Here is a 19,872-nt window from a genome sequence, read left to right on the forward strand (position 1 = left end):
AATCCAGGGCTGCTGGAGTGACTCAAGCAGTTAAGAGTACCTGCTTAGCACATGTGAGGCCCTGAGTTCAAACCCCAGTGCTGCCAAAAACATACACATTGTTCAGAGAAAGCAAGGTCCAGACAGGCCTCAGACACTTCTGGATGGAATCATGGCTCCAGAGAAGCCCAAGTATCATCCAGAGACACTGAGGGCGCTCAGCAAGTCCTCTGGGTTCAATCCCCAGCACCTCTCCAAAAGAAAGCCAAAATTTATTCACCAATTGTCTTCATTTTGTGGACTGCAAACAGCATCTCTGTACCTTAGTAAATGGTAACTTATGCATGTGAAAAAAGTAAAAATGTAATTAATTCACTCTCTTGAGATCTCCTGATGTGGACAAGGACCGAAGGCCCTTTTGAGGTCTGAGATGCAGTGTGTGTGGACCACCTTGAAAGAAGATCTCTCAGAATAGAGCCTGTCTTGCCAACTCTCTGGCTGTCTGATCACAGCGTAAGTTCAGCAATGGGCGTCAGCATCTAATACAGCTGCTACAGGAACTCCGGCAGGGCTCAGAGGATGTGCACAGCCCACACCAAATTCCTGGCATATTCACTTATACCACCCAAATGAAAACAGGCAAAAGCTGTTTACTCAAAGCTTGCTATGGCTTTGGCCATCATCACTCTCAGGCAGAGGAGAGGGAGAGTTTATGGTGTGCACAGAGAAGCCTTCCCGTTTGGAGGCTGTAGGATGGGGATGTCAGAGGGGGTTAGGTAGAATGAGGCCTCCCATATGATGGTTGGGGTGTGTATTTGGATTTCTCTGACTGGTCCTAAGTTGGAAACTCAACTTCTGGAGTTACTGGAAGCCCACGGGTGTGAGGAGGGTTGTGAGAGCAATGATTACAGCAGCTGTAAGTTATTCATCAAGCCCTGGCTGTTTGGGCTGACAGTTCCAGAGATTATGCTTTTTTTTTCTTAAATTAGTTTTTACAAAGTAATTTTATTAATTTTACAAAGTAATGAGCTTTGTTATGATTTTTACATACATGCATACAGCATACTTTGAGGAGCTGTGAAATATGTCAGAGGAACAATTCTAATCCCCACAGGCTGGCACCCCCTGGGGCCCAATACCACTGGACTCACCCTGGAGAGGATTGGTAAATTGATTTCACCTGCACACTTGAGGTTCGGGACTGCACTACCTCCTGGAATGGGTTGACACACATGTAGGATGGATTAAAGCCATTCCATGAGGACTGCAAAGGCCAAGGGTGTGGTAGGGGCCTTAATTCATGGGACCACACCTAGGTTCACACCTAGGTTTGAACTGTTCTGCACTGTCCAGTCTGATAATGGACCTGTCTTTTAAGGCTGCAGTAAGACAGGGAGTCCCTAGAGCCCTGGGCATCCAATACCATTTACACTGTGCCTGAAGACCCCAGTCCTCTGGGAAGGTGGAAAGCCTAATGATATTCTTAAATGCCACCTGAGGAAATTAATTCAAGAAATCCATGGCACATGGACTTCCCTTCTCCCCATTGTTTTACTAAGAATAAGAAATACCTCTGGAAACTTAGCACTGAGTCCATTTGAAAAACTATATGGCCGGCCCTTTCTTAACAATGATCTGATAATGGACCAACAAATGGCTGGACTGATAAAAAGAAATCACCAGTCTGACTAGGTTCCAACAGATCCTGTAACACCTTCCAGTGTGTGTGTGGGGAGACCCCAGGGGTTCAGGGGCCCCAATCTTTCAGCTAGATGATCTAATCCTTGTTAAGGCCCTACCTACCACAGGGCCCTCTATGGAACCCTTGTGTGTGGGGGTGGGGGGGTTGGGTGGGCAAACACTGTTCTCTCATCACTCCCATTGCAGTCACAGTCAACAGCATGTACTCCTGGATCCACCACTTGAGTCAAGCCATAGATTCCCGAGTATAAAACACCTGCAGAGGCTGATTCTCCCAAGTGTACACACTCCAGCAAGCCTGTAGGAGATCTAAAGCTACTTTTCAGTAAAGACCCTTCAAATAAGTTATGTTGGGGGCCTCAGCTTTATTCTAGAGTCTTCTAGGAATCCTGCTGTATTTCTCAGTGTGAGCTTGGCAGCCATGGCCTCGGTGGATTGGGACATCGGGGAAAAGGTCCTATTAGCATTCTCTGCATCTGTATTGTCCTCCCTCTCACTAGCTTCTATTTCTTATGATCCCAGTCAACTTTTAAAATGTTACAGAAACACTGATTTTATTTCTTGTTGTAGGTTTGAGAACTGCTGCCTCCTTGAAAGCTATCTCCCCAACAAATTGGAGCATTGGAAAAAAGATCTTGTAGTACTTCTTTCCATTTGCATAGCTTTCCTGGGGAGCATTCTCTATCTTTTATTGAATGGCTGTGATTTTACTGCTCTTGTTAGTCCTCTTATCAGAGGAAGCATGAGAAAAGAATAGATGGAATAAGACAATGCTTTGGTCTAATGAGTGGCATCTGCCAGTTCGCTCACAAATTGTTGGTTGTGTTACTACTCTTTGGAAGCAGCCACTGAACCTACGTGGTTCTGGGTACAGCTCTGTATTGGATCTGCGCTGTTACTAGATAAAATTTGTTCTTTTCCAACCCCATGATTCCTCTAAATAACTCCCCCTGAGAAGGTCAGGTGACCAAGTGTGTCGATATGGGCAGAATCTTTTGTTACACAAACATCCTAGGCTCTCAATTCAATTCATGGAGGTGCAGCTCAATTTTTGAAAATAGCACTTACACAACTTTTAACAGCAAGCAAGCACCCAAGATGTTCCAACAAGGTGAGGGCAATACAATAAAAGATGACAGGGGATTACTAGCAAACACCTGAGGAACACTTTAAACGTTAAAGATAGGACCATCAACAATAATGTTCTCACCATCCTAAATACCTCCTCTGACCCTTACCCTAACCATACCATGAGTAACAGGTGACTTCTATGCTTATCCAGGGAATGCTTTTTGTAGGACATAATCTCCAAACCCAACAAACATGGTGTGTTCACTGGCTATATCCCTCAAAAACTAAGGGATACTGGGAAATAGTACAACTAGTTCCTAACCTTAAGGGAATATTCTTTCTTAACCAGACAGTGGTAGAAAATGTATACTCCACACATAACCCCTCTGGCACAAACCTATTACCCAGACAAAAAAGAGAACCAGTTATTTTAATTGTGGTAGAAGTTGTGGCTCTGCTAACTGCACTCTCTGGATTTGCTTATGGGGTAATTGATGCTTACTGCAGGTCTCCAACATCACCATTTTCACCTGGACAGGTGAAATTGTCCAGGAAACAGGCCTTAATTTTAAGGACTTCCAAAGGCCCCTGAATTCTCTGGTCCAAATGGTCCTGGACCATAGACTGCACTATACACTGGTCCAACAAAGAGGGTTGTGTGCACTAGCCAATACCTCCTGCAGTATGTGCAAGAATACTTCTGGATAAGTAGACACTCCTACAGAGATAGTTCTCAACAAGGCTAAATGGTTAAAGGAACAATCAATAAATATGCAGGGTGCAGGACAAGTGGAGAGAGAAACGAAGTCTTGGCTGCCATCTCTAACCTGGTTCTTCCCTTTACTTGGGCCCCTGGTCGCAATAGTTATCGTACTAATTTCCGGCCCTTGCATTCTTAATTTACTTTTTAAGTGTGTTTCTTCAAGGTTGGAGCCAATCCAGATCCAGATGGTAATAGGCAAAGCCACACACACTGGAGACACCCTCCTAGTACCATGGCCCCTCTCATCACCTCAAAGGAAGCCCTGACTAACTGTTTGGGGACCCCACATCACCCCTTGTCAGCTTGAAGCAGTCAGAGGAGACTGAAGCCCCTTTTCCTGACAGAAGTCAGGGTTATCTATGGTGGGGTGGCGGGGTGTAAGGGGAGCAAATGGCAGAAGCAACTTTGTTTTAGATAAGGGAGACAGGAAGGCATCCTTAAAAGCAAACATGTGAGGAGCTGGCCTGTACCAAGATAATGAAATGCAGAGGTCTTTCTCCTAGATAAGGGAGACAGGGAAGCATTTGAAAACAAACATCCAAAGAGATAAGAAACAGCACCTCAAGAAAAGTAACACAGCAAACTTCACACCAAGATAGCAAAAGGTAGTTATAAAATGTAAGTGGTGGAGCTCATCAAGAGAGTGAGAAGTATAAAATGTAAATGGTACGCCTGAGGCCAGGATGAACTAAGACCCTCCTGGAATGGCCAGTTTGATAAGGATGGGGGTACCAAATGGTCAGCTGCAGTGAGAAGTCAACTAGATGGCAATCCAATCACAAATGTAGTTTCAAGGTAGAATGGTGGTGGAGGGACCTAAGTCAGACAAAGTCCCTATAATATCCCCTAGACTTCAGCCATTCTTTAGCTTAGCTCTTTTCGCTAAGTCCCTCCCATCAGGGAGCTTTGTTATCCTTTCAATAAACTGTGCTTGCTTTACTCGTAACTCCTGGTCCATCATCTTCAATCATTGACTTCACCAGGACACAAACTCAGGATCAACAATCCAGTTTTACTAATAGTCCCCCTTCTACTTTCATGATTTTTTCCTCCTAGATTCTATATGACAGAAAGCATGCAGTACTTGTCGTTCTGAGTCTGGCTTATTTTATGCAATATGGTGATCTCTAGTTCTACCCATTTTCCTGCAAATGACATGATTTCATTCTAGGTTGTTTCCATAGTTTGGCTGTTGTGAATAGCACTGCTAACCATGTGTACAGGTATTTCTATTGTGTGCAGACTTACATTCCTTCAGGTATTTACCCCAGACTGGCATAACAGGATCGCATGGTAGGTGTATTTTCAGTTTTTCAAGGAAACTTCATACTGATTTCCATAGCTGCTGCTCTAATTTACATTCCCACCAACAGTGCATAAAGATTCTTCCTTCCCTTCTCTCCCTATTCTCTCCAGCATTTGTTGTTGCTTGTTTTCTTCAGTCATCCGTTCTGATTGGGGCAAGGTGGAATCTCAATGTAGTTTTGATTTGTATTTCCCTGATAGCTAACGGGATTGAACTTTTTTTGTGTAGTTTTTGGCCATTTGAACTGTTTCATTTGAAAGGTATCAGCTCAGTTCATTTGCCTGTTTATCAATTGAGTTATTTCCTCCTTTTGGTGTTTAAGTTTTGAGTTCCTTATATATTCTGGATATTAATCCCCTGTTGGATGAAGAGCAGGAAAAGATTTTCTCCCATTCTGTAGGCTGTCTTGTCACTCTGGCCATTTTGGCCTCTTGGGGTAGTTCTCTGATTCCCTGAGCTGATTGCTTCCACATCTTTGTTTATTCAGGGTTTCACCCCCTTTCCTCTCTTGGGGGTTTGGGCTTATTGTAGATAATTAGTATGGAATTGTTACTAGAGTTTTAGGGTAAATGGCCCTGCTCCAAGAGTCCCAACAGACTAGGCTCAGCCACCTGTTTCAATACACAAATTAAAGAGCTGAGTAATGGTGAAGGGCAGAGAAATTAAATTTAATCAGTCATGGCCATATCAGGAAGAACAGAAGAAAGGGTTCAGTGGCCCCAAGTATGTCTTTGGGGTACTGACGTGAACTGCCAGGTGATAGAGGGAAAGGGCAAGAAGCATGCATGGTCTGATTGATCATTATCTCAGGATTAGTAAGGCAGGCCTGGTGAGGTTGAGACAGAAGAAAGAGAGAGAGAGAGAGAGAGAGAGAGAGAGAGAGAGAGAGAGAGAGAGAGACCTCTGGAGGAAAATGTTAAAGAGAAAAAATGGAGCCAGAGAAAGACAAAGTGGAGTGGCCAGAGACCCATGCCCTCTGTCAAGTCATCATTTCATTTCTGTGGGCCTGAAAGGTTGAAAATAATTTTCTTCAGTAACTACTTTCTGTTGGTAGAGGGTGCTATAGGAATCTTGGAATAGAAGACCTTGACAGGGTCAGAAAACTGTTTCTTGTGCCTTTAGACTCAAAGGGGGATGAGATAGGCAAGGAATCACTGGTTTTAGAAAGAAACTTCTGGACTGATTAACAATGCCTATGTGCAGAGCTAAGCTAGAGTCTGACTCAAAGTAAGGGAGACAGATGCAAAGTGAAGGAAAGGAGGCCAGGCTTTTATCTGCTTTTAGTTACTTGTGGGTCCAAGTGAGGAGTCAGTGCTTTTTAGCAAAAGCAGTTTCTGAGTATCTATTATAGAATGACCCAGATGAAGAAGGGAAGCATGTTGTCCACATTTGCACTGAAGGAAAAAAAAAAGTGTGTTTCATGGAAAACTATATCAACCATTGTGTAGCCCTCTGGGTTAGGTTATCAGAGTGCAGCCCTGTTTATAATCTTGGAGCTATTCTGCAACTGCTAGTTATAGCCAATTGATAGATAAGTAAATTGTGTCCTGTCTCAGGGTGATTTAATTGGCTTCTCTTCACTTCCTTGGAAAAATCAGTTTGGTCTGTACTTGGAGTTCATCCCAACATTGCTTTACCCATGTAAATTGTAATTTGTGACGTTTTGACTTCTTCTTTCATGCAGTTACAACATCTCTTATATTATAAGGAAAGTAAAATCTGTGATGCATATTCATTTTCATGTCTTGTATGAAAGTCATTTTTTTTCAAAAACACTGAGTCTCTGTGGGGGTGGGAGGGAGCACTGGAGTGGAAGACAGATGGCTGCAGGGGTGCTCATGGAGACCATCTACAAAGCAGGTGGCCTAGAAAGCCTTGTGGGGCTGGGCTTGTCAGAAGAGGGTTTTCCACATGGCTCTGGGGCAGAGAGTAATCAAAACAGTATTAAGGATTCTTGTTTGGTCCTGGGGAAGGATAGGCCTTCCCAAGAGCAAAATGAGATTGAATTTCTCACCAACTCTGACTAAGGTAAATGTGTCTATGATTGTGGGTTTGGTAAGTGCTCAGGGCCAGATTTAATTTAATGTAGAAAAATTAAGAAATGTGATGTTTCCTGCCTTAGAGTTATAGAGCAAATGCTGTGTGTGGCTGCTGGGTTTTTGAGGCTGGTCTGTGCTTGTGAGACCATTTGTGTAATGTGCGTCTTTACTGACTCACAACTCCAGTTGATTTGAAGGCAAGGCAGGTTTTGGAGAGCTTGGGTGCAAAACACTACTTAGAAGGGGAAGAGCATGGATAGTGACTGTTAAAGATCCTATTATTGACTCAGAGTAACTAAAAACAGCAGCAACAATTGCAACACAAAAGCTTCCTAAAATAAAATTGAATCAATCTCTACAAACCAGAAATCCTTCCAGGAAAAAGTGGGTAATGTTAAGAGTGGGGACGTGGGAAGACCTTGCCCCAATCCTGCTCCTAACTTCTGTGACACACATAGGTCAACCTGATGGGCAGGGAATGCAGGCTCCAGAGAAAACTGAAAAGAGTAAACAGCCAGAGACTTAAGGAGTTTGGGGATGTTACTAGAAGGGTCAGCACAGCTTTCTTGATTCTTGCATCTGGGGAGAGAAGATTTCAGGCAAGACACAAAACATAGTGAAAGTAGGAGGATGACAAGTCACTCTTAGGAGGAGGGCTAGAACCTTGACTGCAAGACTCATCAGAGATGCTGGGGCAATGATATTACTGATGAAATGCCACAGGCTCACAGGGTATATACCCTCCAAGGATTGGCTGGATGATTGGGGACTTAAAACCTGCTAAAACACACCTTTGGGCACGTATAAGAGAACAGGTTGTTCTAGTTCCTTAGAAACTCCCAGGCACAGGTTAAAGGTTGGAATGTGAGTTTCTGGGTACTGGCTAAAGGTCTTTGGTCTTAGAAAGTGAGAAGCTAAATATATATATTGGACAATGGCCATAACATATAAAAATAGAGCTCTGAGCCATGATGTGAGCAGCCATCCCAGGACCACGCCCATTGTCCACTGTGACCAGCCCACTCTATGTCAGTCTTGTCAAGGCCAGAGGACTTCTCTAGCAACGAGACAGGAAATCAAACAACAACTCTAATAACAGTTGGCCTCTAAAGGCAATTGACAGCTGTTCTCATTTTTGCGCCAGCTTCCACTTTACAACCAAGGTAAGAAAAACAAGCGTGGTGTAGCCAATCACACAGTCTGTCCATTTGTTGTCAACCACCACGGCTACCATGCCAGCTACCTCCATTCAGGGCTCACCTGATGCCTTCTGGTTCCTGCTATGAAGCTCCTCACCCTCTGCCTGCCTTTGAGTGTCTGTCAAAATGAAGATGACAGTTACTGAGTCCTCCCCTACAGCAAGCTCTGAATAGCATTTGTTGGTTCTGGGTCATCTTCATTTTATTTCCATTAAAGCATTTTAGGGTTCTTCATGAAGAACCCTAAAATTAAGTGGGCCAGGTCAGCTTGGAGTCTGTGAATCTGTGTTCCTCCAAACGCCTCCTCAACTCCTGGAGTCGAGAGGAGGAGAAGGAGGGAGCAGAAAGGGCAAAAAGGGGCAATAAGGCTCGGGGGGATTTCAGTGGCTCCTTCTTAGGCCCTGATGGCAAGGAGAAGGAAGGGATTTGTACAGGAGCCACAGTCCTGAGTGCTGCTCAGACTCCCAGGGAGTTGTAAGGAAGAGGACTCTGGAAGCCGGATGCTGACCCAAGGGATCCAGGGACCTGGAAGGCAGTCCTGTGTGTGGCCCTTGATGGCCCTAGTCATGTGCAGAAGGGCCAGGACTGTGAGGGCACCCAGACCATGAGCAGATGGGAGAAACTTCCAGGTGTTCAAAGCTACAGGGGACTGGTGATGGACTTCTTTTTTTTTTTTTTTAACTTAAAACTTACTTAGACATCATTATAGAACTAGAGAAAAGTTGCAAGAATAGTGAGCAGTTTCTGCATCATTCACCCAGATTCCCTGAATGTTAACATCTTATTGTATTTACCGTGTCTTTTTTTCTACTCTTGGTATATATTTGTATTTTTTTTTCCCCTGAGTCACTTCAAGATGTGACTAGTCCTGCCCCTTTGCTCCTAAATACTTTCAGGTGTATTTCCTGAATACAAGAAATTCTCATGTAATCACAGCACAATGGTCCAAACCAGGAAATGAGTACAATAACATAATCTAATGTACTGACCTTTTATAGATTTTCCTCTTTGTCCCAATAATGCCCTTTATAGAAAAAGAGAATACCAGAGCTCTCGGTGCATTTGATCTCCTCTAACCTGGCATCATTTACAGCCTTTCTTTGCATTTTTTCATATGGACACTTTGGAAGAGAGGAGCTTGGGTATTCTCTGGAAGGTTCTTCCATTTCTGTCTGATCTGCTCATAATTGGACCAGCTTTGCACCTTTGGCAAGCACCACAGGGTGAGGCTCAGCTCAACTCTTTTCAGTGAGTCAGGTAAGTGACTCTATTAGTTATTTTCTCACCATTGTGATAAAATACCTGACAAATCAAGGTAAAGGAAGGAAGAATTTATTTTGGCTCACGGTTTCAGATATTTGGCTCTGTTGATCCTGGGCCTGTGATGAGGCAAAGCATCATGGCGGCAGAAGCAGGTATCATGATGATGTTCCCGCATGGGTGGACAGCAGGCAAGGAGACAGGGAGAAGAAAACATGCCCCCAGGGCCTGCCTCCAGTGACCTTCTTCCTCCAGTGAGTTCACACCTTCTAGTTTCCAGGCCCTCCAAAAAAAGCGCCACTAGCTGGAGACCAAGCATGCAACGCATGAGCCTTTTCGGTGGACACCTCATGTTCACGCTGTAACAGTTCCTTTAAGTCATGTCAGCATCTACGCGGAACACCTTGTGTGGTGCCGACATCGAGTTACTCCCCAAGGGCTGCAAGTTCCCCAGTGACGAAAGCCCACTAGAGGGGTCTAGTAAGAGGCCCATGCCCGGAGCTTTCCGTCATCTACAGTTCAACCAGCAGCCATCTGACCATCAAACTGAGTTCTGACTCAGGCGAGCAGGAAGTTGCCAGCCCGCCTCACCTGCAGCCTGCTTTTGGGAGCTGATGTTATCTATCTGGTGAGTTTGCGGTGAGGAAAACTCTTTAGTACCGTTGCTGAACATTTGAGAAATCTCAAGAGCCCTCCTCTGAAATCTTTTCCCTCCATGATGCCAGGGATTGAACATGGTTGCTAGGCAAGTGCTCTACCGCTTGAGCTGTACCCCTCTTCTGTCCTTCCTTCCTTCCTTCCTCCATTTCTTTCTTTCTCTCTCTTCCTCTTTCTTTCTCTCTCTCTCTCTTTCTTCCTTTTTCTTTCTTTCCTTTCTTCCTTTCTCTATCTCTCTCCCTCCCTTCCTTCCTCCTTTCCTCCCTCCCTCTTTCTCTCCCTCCCTCCTTCCTTCCTTTTATTTTGATTTTGAGATAAGGTCTCACTAACTTTGCCAAGGCTGGCCTTGAACTTTCAATCATCTTGCCTTTGTCTCCTGAGGAGCTGGAATTATAGGCATTTGCTACTATGCCCTGATTATACTCTGTTCAAGGGAAGTTGGATATCTTATGCCATTCTCCATTAACAGATAGGGCCCATAGACGGCAATACAAGAGGATATCCCTTATCAGAATGTTTGGGACCAGAAGAGTGTTGGATTTGGAGTTTTAAAAATGTTTTTGGAATATTTGCATTTGCATAATGAAATATTTTGTGGATGCAAGTCTAAACATGAAATTCATTTGTTTTCTGTATATACCTAACAACATATCCTGAAAGCAATTTATGTAATATTTTAAATAATTTTTGTAGTAAAAATAATAATAAAGTTTATTAGGAAAGAAATTTAGTATTAACAGGTTAAAAGTGGGGAGAAATGAGAAATAAAGAGAGAAACCTTTCGTGCCTCCATGTAGAAAATGGGAGTAGAGACTGCTACTTTAAATAATTTTGTGTATGAAACAAAGTTTCATGGCGTGGAGTTTTCTACTTGTAGTGTTGTGTCAACACTCACCCAAAAATTTCAGATTTTGGGGCATTTCGATTTCAGATTTTTGGATTAGGGATACTCAATCTGAATAAAAGCTAAGTCCTGCTAGGGTAAAAAGATGTGATTCTTTAACTCAGTTAAATGCTAGATTTCCTCAAGCATCTTTTAAAAAATCTAGGGTCGGGTGCAGTAGTGCATGACTGTAATCCTAGCTACTCAGGAGACAGAGTTCAGGAGGATCGTGGTTTGAGACCAGCAAAAGCTACAAAGACCCCATCTCAATAATAAGCTGGGCATGGTGGCATGCATCTGTCATCCCAGCTACACAGGAAGCTATAGGTACAAGGCTTGCAGTCTGAGGCCAGCTCCTGCAAAAATATGAGACCCTGCCTGAAAAATAACTAAAGAGCAAGAAAGGGCTGTAAGCAAGGTTCAAATGGGAGAGTACCTGCCTGGCAAGCACAAGGATGGTCTGAGTTCAAGTTCCAGGGTGGCCAGAAAAAAAATCTAAGTGCCAGGTCAACTTCAGAGCTAGGGGATGAGAAGGACTGTGGTGTTGGTGGTGGAGTGGCATAGGGGACACACATGGCATCAGCAGTTTTTAAAGCTCCCCAGGTGAGGAATAGGCACATTGGAGGCACTGGAGGAGGAATCCTGTTCCCACAGGAGATGTGACAGCTGAGAGCCACCCTCCTGCCACCCCAGAGAGAGGACCCACAGAACAGGCAGGAAGAGACTTGAATGTCCTTGTAAGGGTGGATGCCAGTCCCCCAGGAGCTGGATGTGGTGTGGATGCCACCAGCCTGCTCTGCCCATCCTTTGGGGGTTCTCCTGGCAGCAATTTGGAAGGGTCCAGGCATACACAATGGAGGGAGGACAGCTCTGACAAAGAAGGCCTGATTGCAGATTCAGGGATTGTTTAGCCTGCAGTAGTGGCCAAACACAGTCCCCACACACCTGCCTTAGAGGCTGCGATAGTGGCTCCCTGTCCACTGTGGGGAGAAGGTGCCAAGGGGACAGGTCCATGTTTAGGGATGTCTGGATACCCCCTTCTGAAGAGTAAGCTTTTGTCTCATGTGCAGTTGCATACCTTCTCCTCTTCCTGCCCAGAGGTACTATCTTGAGGTAGGGCTGTGCTGACTCAGGACACTGGTACCCCTCTGTTCTCCCCTCAGGGCCCTAGGCAGGGAGCTAATGTCCCATATAACCCGTCCTACTGCTTTCTGCAGGAAAAGACAACTAAGATAGCACTTTCTGTCTGTTCTAGGGTTTGGGGAGATGCAATAACATCCGTCTTCTTCTCTGAAGAGAAGGACATCAGGCCTTGTAGTTCAAGTTCTGGCTGTTTGCCTGTAAAGTTCTGGCCCAAAGGTCTATGGCTTCATGTTTCAGGGACGAAGGTCAGTGCTCCAGGTGACATGGGTGGGAGCGCAGGCCTGCTGAGAGCGGTTCACCTGGAGGGGCCTTGGCTAAAAGGCAGGAGGGGCTGCTCAGGCAGGTAGCAAAAGGAACAAGCCTGCACGGGGATGGAAGCTGGGAGCGGAGTGGACATCTGTGGATGAATGAGGTTCCAGTGAAGGTCTGAGACTGTGGTTGGTGGTCAGCAAGGCCAGAGCCAGCAGGCTGGTGGTGAGAGTGGCTGTCCGATGGCCAGGCCTGTGTCCTGTAGCCCACAAGGCAGAATCCTGATTTTGTTGCCTCAGAAGCCCGCCACGAACTCCTCTCTGCTGGACTGGACCAAGTTCTGGTCTCATTCTGCTCATGCTGCCCAGGCAGTTGGTCACATTCAGGGGCTTCTTATGGCCAAGATCTGGGAAGATAAAAAGTATTACCAGCTTAGAAGGGGCTGCTTTTAACCCTTGACCACGTACAGAGCAGAGACTCAGTCTTGAAAATGTGTGTGGTATGCTGATCACCCTCAGTCTCCCACCTGCCACCCTGAAACCCAGGAATTCTTAGGAACTCCTCTCTCTGATCTCTTGGCTTCATCCACTCAGTGCTGTGAGAATTGGGGCTCTGGTGACCACAGAACTGGACAGGCAGGGAAGAAGTGTCACTCAGAGATGGGCCTGTAGCCCTGACAATTGGGGAAGGTCCTAGAGAGTGTCAGAAGGCAGAAGCCAGGCCGGCTGAGGAGAGCAAGGAGTCAAGCAGCAGACACCACAGGGTGATGCTGGCAGGAGAGACCCCAGGGCACTGCAGGGTGGAATCCTGCTTTGTTCCTTACCAGTGGCTGACAGCCATGCTGACTGATTTGGACTTCTAGTCACCTTGGCAAGGTGAGTGACAGTCACTTACTGTCTGGAGGACTGGGCCATCCTGTAGAATGATACAGGTTGTGCATAGCCCCAGGAGCGTGAAGCACAGAGCAAGCATGGTGAACACCAGTTCCCTGCCTTCCCCTTCCATGGGAACCGCAGTGACTGGGAGAGCTGGGCAGGAGGAAGAAGTCATGGGCTCCCTCCAAGGCCCAGCCAGGCACAGGACCAGTCCACCAGGGGTATCTCTGGAAGGGGAAATGGATCCACCTAACCAGCTCCTGCTGCACCCTGGTTCTCCCTGCCACTGCTACCTCAATTAAACCTCTTGCCCTCTATGGATATCACTACCATCAGAGTACCTGGGGCTGTGTGTCCTGACCTCTGCCCTGGTTTCTTTTATGTGCCTGGCCTGAGATGTCTGTGCAGAGCCAGGAGAGCTGTTTGTGCAGGCCCTGGACTGACTTGGGAGTGAGGCTGGGAAGAAACAAGGCCAGAAGCTGGCAAGGCTGACATGACCCTGAGCCAGGTGCCCTGGGGCTCCCCAAGTTCCCTATGCCTAAAGTAGGTTGGGCCCCAGAACCAGTGATGGGTCTGTGAACATGGATGATGGCCAAAAACTCATGTGGACAAGGCTGGGCCTGAGTTTAGATAGAATTCTCCTCACATTAGTAGTCTCTTGGTCCTTAGAGCCATAGGTCAGGCTAGGGCTTCATGTTCTGCACACTAATTAGTCCATGTTGGTTTTGTAATAGTTGCTGACATGTACGGAAAGCTTTTCTTTGTTCCCAGGCTTTCCTTCCTTCCTTCCTTTCTTCCTTCCTTCCTTCCTTCTTTCCTCCCTCCCTCCCTCCCTCCCTCCATCTCTTCCTCCCTTCCTTCCTTCCTTCCTTCCTTCCTTCTTTCCTTCCTTCCTTCCTTCCTTCCTTCTTTTCTTCCCTTTCTCTTTCCTGGGATTGAACCCAGGGCTTCCTCCTAGCTAGGCAAGTGCTCTGCCATCTGAGCTATGCCACAGCCCCATGTCCCTAGCCTTTTCAAATGCTAGTTTAATCCTCAAATAACCTTAGGTAGATACTGTGATGGTCTCCATTACACAGAAGAGAAAACTGAGGCACAGAGAGGTTAAGCCACGTGCCCAGCCACTCACTAGCACAGGGTTACATTCACCTTTGCACTTTGCCTCCATGAACCAAGCTGGTGTTTAATTCACATTTTTTAAGCTGGACTGAGTTGGTAACCCATCCTATGTGGGGCTGTTAGCACCCACTGGTGCTTGCTAGGCCTGTTTTCAGGGTGAGTGTGTAAGATCGATGTAGATACCCCTCCTGGGAAAGATGAGGGGCTGCACACTTGCATCCATCTCCTCAGCACCCCAAGGTGGGGTGAGACTGACTGACCTCAGTTCTTCCCAGGCTCTTGGAGGAGCAAACGTAGGGAGGTCCCCTTATCTGCCCCCTGGGAAAACGTTTGGCTCTAGTCTCATTTCACCTGGCAGGAGTAGTCAACTCATTCACTTCCTGGAGGAATTCACTGGGGTCAATCTCCCCCCACCCCATGAAATATTGCTTATAAACATGCTACACAGCCCATTCCATCTCTGTAGGGTACGCGACATTCTTGATCAAACTATGCTGTTGTTACATGCTGGGGAGTCAGGGATGGCTTCAGTCTTGTTAGAGACGTTTGCCACCTGTTCTCTATTTTAATCTCTTGAGAATGTGGATAAGCAACGATGAAACTTAGCCTTGTCTCTTCCTTGTCTCCTTGTCTCTTCTAGCTCCTGGTGTCCTGGCCATCCTTGGTGTTCTTGGCTTGTGGCTACATGACTTCAGTTGCATGTTCGCCTCCCTCTGCATGGCTGTCTTTTGTGTTCGTGTTTCTCCTTTGCATAAGGACTCATCATGGTGGACTGAAGCCCACCCTGATGACCTTGGTTTCACTTGATTATCACTGTAAAGACTCTATTTCCAAATAAGATTATATTCCAAGGAATTGAGAGTTAGGATTTCAACATCTCTATCTCAGGAAGACGCATAACACTGTGCTACCTTTAACAAGTTACTTTATGGCTACATGCCTCAGTTTCTTTACCTGCAGAATGGGGCTGCTAAGACAGCATAAAACTCACCTCACAGGGTTGTTGGGATGGTTAAGTAAGCTAAGGTGTGAATAAAGGGGTTGCAACAGTCACACGCTTGGTCAATCCTGTGTAACTGAGAGCTTAAGTTATTACGATGACCCTCTTATTCCAGTTGCAGAAAAGCAGGCTGTTGCTGATCAAGGCACTCGACAAAGGTTTCAGAGATAGATTAGGAACCTCATTTGGCCTGGACCCAGACACAGCTCTGGCATAGGCCTGCTTTGAGTTCAGCATCAGACCCCATGAACTGACCCTGAAGAGCCAACTGCACTCACAGGGCAGAGAGTCTAGTGTGGAAAGTGACTTTTTCCATCTGTTTTTTAAAAGAATTGTCAAAGTTAGCAAGCTCAAATATACACAGGGGAGTAGTGATGACTTGAGCTCTTAACCTTTCACGTGGGTGAAATCCCACCAGTCAGCTTCCTCACCTTCCTCAAATGGAGTGTTTGCCCCAGGGTGGCCCAAAGGCCCTTCCTCCTGCAGTGTGTGGTCTATGAATCCACAGGTACAATAACAGAGCATACACTGCTCAGGCCAAGTGCTTCCAACCCCCAACTTCTATTCTGCTTAGTTTTACCAGAATCAGGTGCTCATGCAGCACCTCAGGGCTTGTTGGAGTAGGCTTGGCTGGCTCCTTCTGCTTTTATGGGTGCAGAGGAGCTACAGAAGAGCCTGGGGGAGACCCAGACTCTCCCCATGTGTTCTCAGATTCCCCAGAGAATTAGTGATGGAGCCAAATGAATCCTGGAGAGCCCAGAGACTACCTCTCCACCTCTTAGCCAGGGCTGCAATAAAGACTGACAGTGAAATTCCTGACTTCTGTGGGCTAGGTCCAGGAGGGAAAGTCAGGAGAACATGTCTTCTCATGTGCAGTCTTAACCCTGTCTTCTTTGTGACCTTGGTTATTGGGAGAGTGGCTAGGGTGACTGTCTAGTCATTGGTCCCCCTAATGGGTTGGGAGTGGGTCTTTGGAGTACTAAGGTAGGGGCTCTCTCTTCCCTATGATTCAGCTGCCTGTTATGGACTGAATGCTTGTGCCCTGACCCCACCCCAATTTATACATTGGAAAAGCAATTCATAAATTGACTTCCTAACTTCCAATGTGATGGTATTAAGAGATTAATTAGATTAGTGTCCTAATAAAAGGGACCCGATACAATATACAGTTAGATAGGAGGATTAAGTTTTGGTGCTCTGTTGCACAGTGGGATGAATACGCTTAACGATAATGCACTGAACATCTCAAAATAGACAAGAGGATTTTGAATGGACTCACTATAAGGAAAAACGAAAGTTTAATTGCTCCACTTTGATCATTGTACAGCATAAACATGAGTTGAAACAGTGCATTGTACCCCATAAGTAAGCACAATCACTATGTACCAATCAAAAGTAACAATTTAAAAGAATTAAAAGGGACGTCAGAGACACCCTCTTACCTTCTTTCTGTCTCAAGAGGACACAGTGAGAAGATGACCACGTGCACACTACCAAAGGCCCTACCAAAACCTGGCCATACTGGCAACTTCTGGCCTCCAAAACTGAGAAATATGTATTAAATTTCTGTTGTTTACAAGTCACCTGGTCTAAGGTACTTTGCTTCATGCAGCTGGAACTAAGACACTGCCTTATTTGATTTTCAGTCATGCTTTGAGAAGCAGATCAGCCTGAATCAGTGCAGAATGGGCATGTTTTTAAAAAAAGCATTGGAAAGCATGCAATTCTGGAAATGGAACCAGGCCAACAGAATTTTCTGACTAGAGATACCTGGAATAAATGGTTATAACTTGTTATCAATGCGTCATCACTTCATGGTATGTGACTCTTTTTTTTTTAGTATGTGATGTGTACTTTCTATCATTTTGTTTAAGATTTTGTTTAGCAGCCCTTTTTCATATAGATGGAATCAGAATAAATATCACGTAGTCCTATTCTAAAAATGTCAAGATTATCAGCACTCCTCTGTTTACTGGATTAGTGTAGTCGGATCAAAGCTTGGAAAGTCCAGGGTGATGTACTGCAGTCTCTGCAAGTAAGAACAGATAATGACAACTGACCTATGCAGTGAGAATTGACATTTGATTGACTCTACCTTGTGGAAGGAATTTTCCAGAGCAGAGGGCTTCCTGAATGCCTCTCACTGGCTATAATGACATTTACTGTGTTGTTTTCTTCCACTTCAGTGTGAATGCATAGGGCCTAGAACAATGCTGAGCTGGAAGTGGGTGCTCAAAAAGACCATATTAGTAAAATGAATGAATGAATGAGGATGCTAACACAGACCTCGGCCTTCTGTGAGTTTGGTTAGTGTGAATCGGAATCTGACATCACCTTTACACTGATAGACACTGAGGACCAGACATTAGAAGCACAGCTGCTTTTTGAGGCCTGTTCTGGTCTAGCCTGGCAATTTTGGCTTTGCCTTTGTCCTACTAACTGTTCTATGTGATTCAGCTCTGGAATTTTGTTATTGTTCTTTTGTTTTTTTCCCTCGCTTGCTTTTTCTCCCTCAGGAGCCAAAGCCAAAACAGGGGAAGGTTAGTAGTGTGTTCTTAGTAGGGGAGGCAACACTTTAGAAGCATTGGGGAACCTGGAAAGCATTGACTGGTACAGCCCTACTCCTGATGCCTTCCTTGGTGTGCAGATGGGTTGGGGAATTGGGATTTGAGAAGAGCTTCCTGGTGTGATCCTCCCATGCAGCCAGAGTTTAGAAATGGTGGAGTAGAGCTTCTTGAAGTCTTGCAAACATCAGAATGGCCTGATTCTGACCCACAGGTGCTGGATCTCATCCTCAGCTCCTGATTGAGTCGCCTGGGGTGGTACCTGAGAATCTGCATTTCCAGCCAGTTCCTTAGATATGTGTCAGTCTTGGCAATGCTTTGAGAACTGATGCCATAGGGGCGCTAGAATTTCTTAACCTGAGTGCTTTCTGCTTCTTATCTTTACTGTCTTGGTTCTTCCCTTTCTCTACTTTGGGCACCTGATTTTCTCTTTGCACTGCTCTGCATTTTGTTGAGCTCTGGTCTATTTTGACAGGGTGTAGAAAAAACTACACTTTTCTCAGCTCACAGGTGATTAGAATGCTGTCTTGGTCTGTTATCTGTTGTTATAACAAAACACCTGAAACTGGGTAATTTATAAAGAATAGAGGTTTATTTGGTTCATGGTTCTGGAGACTGAGGAGGTCAAGAGCACGGTAATGGGATCTGGTAAGGGCCTTTGTGCTGCATCATAGCATGGTGGAGGGTATCACATGGGTAGATTGAGCATGAGTGCTAGCTCAAGTGTCTTTTCCTCTCTTTATAAATACCAATACCATCATGAGGCCCCACCCAACTGTCATGGTCTCCTCTAATCCTAATCACATTCCAATACCATCAACACGGGATTGTGGCAAATAAGTTTCCAACATAGGAACTCTTGGGGTACACATTCAAACCAGAGCAAATGGTATAAAAGGTATTCTACCTGACATGGAAATGGACCGCCCAAATAGGAGACTAAAAGTGTAGAAGTGTATCGGGCTGTCTGGACCTGAGATATGGCTTTAGAGATGACAGAATGTGGTCCCAAGGAATGAGGACACCTGGGAACCAGAGCCAGGAATGCTGCCACCTGAGGAGGGTTGTAGCACGGTGAGTCTTGGTGGGACAAAGGTTGAGCTCACCCCTACTTCTCTCTCTGTCTCCCTTGCAGTTATCTCTCTGAATTGTCACCCTTATGGCTCCTCCAGGAACTGGTGGGACTTGTGGATCTTTGGCTCTTGAGTTTGCACATGAGATGTCTAGCTTCCCAAAGAGGCTAATTTGCTTCTTTCTGAAGCCTAATTCCAAATCCCTAAGAAAAAGAATATAAGCCTATCTCAGGTTCAGCCCTCCAGGGCACAAACAGTCCAGTGACTCAGGGAAAGGTGTAATAAATACAGGTATTATGAATATTTAGAGGTGGCAAGGCTAAGGGATCAGACATGACTGCCACTGAAAAGACAGTCTGTTGTCACTATTCCCACCATGAAGTGGTATGCCTTGAGGACCGATATGGTGACACACAGAGGTTAGGCACAAGGCAGAGGGAGAATGAGAGTGGGAGCTGCCTGCATTGTGGATTATTCTGGAATGACTAGGTAAGGCAGGGTAGGCAGGCTTGTGATTGTCCATTAGGGTAATTTCAGCGGGCTCTGGGGTGTAGCAGATGTCCCTACTTGTCTGGTACCTGCTATGGGGTGATTTGGGCAGGTGGATAGCGCTCAGGGTGTGACAGCCCAAGAGGGAACATGGGCATTGGATTGGTTGGTTTGAGAACTGAACAATCTCTCAACAATCTATACTCTATCTACAGGAAGTCACTAATCCTGGAAGGGGCAGTCCCTCCAGGCTCTGTGGTCTCAATGTCAAAGCAACAGAACACAGAACATAAAGACATGGTTAATACAGGGTAGTCTTCAGAGAAATGGGGAACTGTGGGCTCTGAGCTGGGTGTACCCTACAGATCCATTTTTAAATCTTTCTCTTAACAAAGTGTCTAGTCTGCCCTTTGCTGAGCTCAGGGTTTTTAAGGACAGGTGTGGAAAAAAGGTTTTGTTTTGTTTTGTTTTCATGATATTGAGGTTCTAAACTCAGATCTTTGTG

The 19,872-nt window shown here is 45.5% G+C and overlaps 1 long non-coding RNA gene across 1 annotated transcript; it reads left to right on the forward strand.

Moving 5' to 3' along the window:
- Positions 1-8,789: 8,789 nt before the first annotated feature.
- Positions 8,790-17,296, forward strand: LOC141415062 (uncharacterized). Its single transcript, XR_012440086.1, has 3 exons — positions 8,790-9,315; positions 9,413-9,946; positions 14,882-17,296. It is a non-coding gene; the product is annotated as an uncharacterized lncRNA (long non-coding RNA).
- Positions 17,297-19,872: the final 2,576 nt, after the last annotated feature.

The sequence above is a fragment of the Castor canadensis genome, chromosome 12 (assembly GCF_047511655.1).
Source record: "Castor canadensis chromosome 12, mCasCan1.hap1v2, whole genome shotgun sequence".
NCBI lineage: Eukaryota > Metazoa > Chordata > Mammalia > Rodentia > Castoridae > Castor > Castor canadensis.